Source organism: Dermacentor variabilis, chromosome 7, assembly GCF_050947875.1.
Source record: "Dermacentor variabilis isolate Ectoservices chromosome 7, ASM5094787v1, whole genome shotgun sequence".
In the NCBI taxonomy this organism is placed as follows: Eukaryota; Metazoa; Arthropoda; class Arachnida; order Ixodida; family Ixodidae; genus Dermacentor; species Dermacentor variabilis.
The window spans coordinates 64,636,900-64,641,888 of record NC_134574.1 but is presented as its reverse complement, the minus strand read 5'-3'; the positions used below and the strand labels follow the sequence as shown (position 1 = coordinate 64,641,888).

Sequence of the window (4,989 nt, the reverse complement as noted above, 5' to 3'; positions counted from 1 at the left end):
CTTTCTGACGACCACCCCCGCTTTGGAGATGGAATATGCCTGGCAATCTCGCTATCAGCGCGTTCGGCAACAATAGCGCCGCGTGTCGCAATTTTTTCGCTCCGGTCATGATTCACTTGTGCCATTATTTTTCCGTTGCAGCTGTACCTCGTAGACATTTTTTCTGCGGAAATTAGGCACGTACAGCAAGAAGTCCCAGTTGACGTAAATGATTTTGATATTGAAGATCTTGAGCCTCTTTCTCATATTGAAAGCAACATTGTGGCCCATCTAGCAGGGTTTCTGGTGAGGCCACTGCTGTCATCTGTAACTTCTTGTGCTGTGTGCACAAATGCGCTTACTGCAGAAGAAGTAGGAGAGGAACATGCTCTTGTACAAATGAAGGAATATGTGAGTGGTGGAAGGAACCTTACTTACGTTAGTCGTGGAGTACTGAGCCTCGTTGAAAGCTGGGAGAGTGCCTTCAAAAAGTTTTCTGATGAAAGCGACATATTCCGATTGAAAAGCCCCATGAAAACTTTGAGGCGCATCCTGGAAGAATGTGTACCTCCTTTTTCGGTGCACTGCAGTGACCACCCCACTCTGAACAAAAGACTACTTGAGCGCTTTGTAACGCTGAGGCTACGCATCTATTTGCGTTGGCTGATGCAGCCTGATGATTCATGTGACGGATATGGCAGCAAGACAGTCGCTGGTGCTAACCTTGAATAAAATTTATTTTGCAAAGTCTATATACATTTTCGCAAGCTACCCGTTTTCTGTAAACCTCACTGAGTGCATGAAACGACCGCTGTTATTAAAAACACATTTAAACCTCCGCATTTGCTTTAGAGATATGATTATGCAGAGTGCTATTATGCCACCAATACACTAATTGGAAGCTCAAAATTGTAGCTCATGTGTAATCTAGACTCATCGTGTACAGGATCACTGTGAAATAAAAATACGGTCGGGACTCTGTGATATAAGGCCGTGAACTGCTGTTAAACGCAGCAAACGAAACATGTGCTTCAAAGTTTCGAGGGAGCCTACCAACACGTGAACAGAAAAGCGTTGTGTATTTTCACAAACGGTTTTGTCAAAAAAATTTTAATAATAATATTTGGGGTTTTACGTGCCAAAACCACTTTCTGATTATGAGGCACGCCGTAGTGGAGGACTCCGGAAATTTTGACCACCTGGGGTTCTTTAACGTGCACCTAAATCTAAGCACACGGGTGTTTTCGCATTTCGCCCCCATCGAAATGCGGCCGCCGTGGCCGGGATTCGATCCCGCGACCTCGTGCTCAGCAGCCCAACACCATAGCCACTGAGCAACCACGGCGGGTAAAAAAAAAAAAAAAAAACGAGGAAAATGAAAGTGCATGAGCAAAAGTGCAAGCAGAAACAGAAAACTTACTCTGATGTTGGGCATGGCATACAAGATCTACCCAATTTGTATCCAGACATTAATGTCCGAGTAGTTGACCTGGAAAATGCAGGCACACTTCAGCAGCCAGGAGATAAGCCCAGGTGATAGTGGATAGACACGGACAAAAAGACCATTCATCTCAAACAGGACACAACGAGTGCCACTGCCTCTGGCTGCATAATCAAGGGTTCGATGAAAGTTCGGCTGGTCAGGCATGGAAACGAAAAAAAAAAAAAAACGTGATCTAAGAAATAATAGTCACACGACTATTATTTGCCGAGCATGCGCAGGAACATAGTCACAAGATTGACTGGGACAATGCCACTGTTGTTGCCAAAGAAAAGAACATGTCATCCTGGCGGCTGCTAGAATTGCTAATCGTTCAATTGACGCCAGCTACGATGAACCGGACACCAGGGACTATGCCTGCCATTTACACATGTTCATTACGTCACATGCTGGCTACATAAGTGACGACGATTTCCTGTCCTACTCAGTGAACAAGGAACCCGTGTGTAGTTCCAAAACGTCGGGTTATACATCAGACTTGGTCAGTGACCGTGAACCCCCCTTCATGCCTCTGGCTAGGGGAGACGAACACAAGCAGCCACACGACTGTACCGAAGAGGTTCCGTTTTGTAGAGATCCTGGGCATCAACACCATAGAAGTGGACAATGCATAACACCAGCTAAGCAGTAAGCAACATGACCCTTTTTATACAGGGAAGGACGTGCTACAAAGATGCTCGTACTACTGTAACGCTAATGTGCATGCTTGTAGAAAATGATCACAATAAAAAACTCACCTCTTGCCTTGTGCTCAATGTTGAGGCTACCATTCTGAATCACAATTACTTTATCCCACCTAGCTAACAGTTTGTCAAATCTGAACGAGGTTTTAATAAGACTCTTGTCTCAACTACCCGAAACGCCAGTCTGTGTAGTAGTGTTACACAGTGTTGGGTTCAAATCTGCCATAATCATGAATCCGAATGAACTTGCCCACATTTCAGTTATTCTGCAAAAGTATTTGGGATCACTTCGTTGCTTCTATATGCACTGCGGCAATCACAGCTGTGAAACACATTTAGGTCGTACTGAAGATGTCAAAGATCATGTAACATATGTGCTGAAAAGAGCAATGACAACTTACGACATTGACAGATGCCATTCAGATGAGTGTTGCTGTGCCAGTCGAAATTGCTGCTTTGACAATGGCTAAACTTGAGACAGAATACCATGAGGCAAAGTGAAAAGAGAACAAAGGTGCATTTTTCAGCTACATCACCTCATTGCTCCAATGCCCATGCATTTGATAATTCATTCATACAATGCGACGGCCTAGGCAAAGCCACGTTTGGATGAACCAATGTCTGCTTTTAAACATCACAAAATTCCACTTTTTCACGCACTAACGAACAATTGGCAGGTTTGAGGATTTACGAGTGTCAAGAAATAGTGAATCTGTCATTCATGTGTTTACACTTTGTCTCATTATCTTCGTATGATCAAGTGTATGCTTGAAAGCGCAGACACTACACTGCTGGCCTGCTAGCTAAACGCACTTTCAAGTGGCAGCTGGTGATAGAAATCTTCGAGCATTTGTCTATAAAAACGCTCGCGTAGATTTCGCGGTATGCTCATGCGCTTTCAGTGCAACGCACTGCGTGACACCTGCCTGTCAGGCCGAGCAGGAGAGCGCCAAGGGACGAAACACCAAATTGTTCATTTGGCACTGTAAATACGTATGTCTCTATTATAGTGTGCCTGTATATACACTTCGACGACGGCAATGATGCCACCGCTTGCAAAGTCGGCCAATTTAAAGAATGTGTCACAGCGTTCGCTTTCCATGTGTACAATCTAACACGGCGAGTCTCTTTTTTCATGCGGAAGCAGCCTTCTGGATCTAAAAACATTGATATCGCGAGCGCAACAGAACAAACGGGCGGTAGTGCGCATGAGGTTAAAATCGTAGTCCGCAAAATATGGGCTATAAATAACGGCTCAAACACGTTACAAATGGGTGCTTTAAGGCGTGCAGTGCATTTAAAGCGCACTTTCAGCGAGGACTTCAGGCGGCGTGAATAATGATGCCTAAGCATGCATAAATAACAAAAAAACTATGTACGTCCCAGATGAGTTGAAAGTGGTCGCGAACAGCTACCTTACCTGTCTATGTGAATGACAGGTGCAGCCTCTGAGCTTCTATACGATTCATATTCGGTATTCTATTGGGTACAAGAAAGAATTGTTACGAGGAAATATAAGGAACAGCTGGGGATAACCAAAAAAGCTGAGATGTACCATTGAAGCTCCCATGCTACGCTCACATCCAATTGACAGGAAGCCGCCATGGCACATTTTGACTACCGGAAATAGGTGGCGCTTAGAGCCTTAGAATTAGAGTTACATAAAGAAATGTTGAAACAGTTTTTAGTTTAAAATATTCTACGTGTTGCTTATTTTAATTGCCAGTTTTCGTTTTCATCCCTTGTCTAGAGAATCGCCAACAAAAAGCACAATTTACAAACTGTTGAGAACCGAAACCGAAACCAGGGCGACGCACTCTTTGCGGGTAGTTTTATTAACCTTGATCAATGCCTTGATGATAGTGCGCCGAAGCCAGCACATGCGTGCAAAGGCGATGGATGCTACGTTCATGAGAACAATATCTCGACATCGGTCAATGCTGCATAACATAAGCTTGCAGCTGTAGTTTTCACACATTTTTTACACATGGTATGCTTCGGTTCTTTTCGGATTTACTCTCCGACACATTTTAAACTGTGCCACTACGCACATGCCAACATTTCGTCACAATTTCTTTAAAGCGGCATTTAGTTCATCGAGTACACCGACAAAACATGCGTGGAAACGCTTTCGAGCACCTGTCTCAGCAATCCCGCCTCCCTCCGCCCCCCCCTTTTTTTTTCCTATACCGCCGCTAATTAATGCACGTATGAGTTAACCTCCACATACAAATCACTCGTGGCGTGTCCCTTCACTCCGAATTAAGTCTGTGCTGTAAACTTACGTACGTACATGTACAGTGCTATACATCGCGGCTAGTCGCGTCGCAATCCCGTGTTTCTCTAGGTTTAACGCCCGTTCAATACCTATGTAGAATCCAACAATCGGTTTGCTCTGGCGCAGTTAGAAGACGATCGTCGTCGTGGTCTTTGCACACCACAAACGCGCCACGCGCACACACACACACAACTAGATTGCGCAAAACGCGCTGTTCCACGTTGCATCGCTTCATTCGTGGTCGTGCTGTTTGCGCGAACGAACGCGTCACACACGCAACTCGATTGCTGTTTGCGCACGCCAAAACGCGATGTTCCATCTTCGTTCGTGGTCGTGCTATTTGCGCATACACATTCGTCACACGCGCAACTAAATTGCTCTTTGCACACACCAAGCGCGTCACACACACACAACTTCAATTGCCGTAAAACGCGCCGTTCCACCTTATATCGCTTCGTTCGTGGTCGTGCTGCTTGCGTGCACGCACAATGAACCGCCTACTCTGCTACTCCGGCGAGTTGGCACAAACCCGCGAGCGAGCGCATGGG

The 4,989-nt window shown here is 45.3% G+C and overlaps 1 long non-coding RNA gene across 1 annotated transcript; it reads right to left on the bottom strand.

Annotated features, from left to right (window-relative positions):
- Positions 1-1,353: 1,353 nt before the first annotated feature.
- On the bottom strand, positions 1,354-4,338 carry LOC142587488 (uncharacterized). The gene is made up of 4 exons (XR_012829555.1): positions 3,719-4,338; positions 3,584-3,642; positions 2,565-2,634; positions 1,354-1,615 (listed from the first exon to the last, which is right to left on the bottom strand). It is a non-coding gene; the product is annotated as an uncharacterized LOC142587488 (long non-coding RNA).
- Positions 4,339-4,989: the final 651 nt, after the last annotated feature.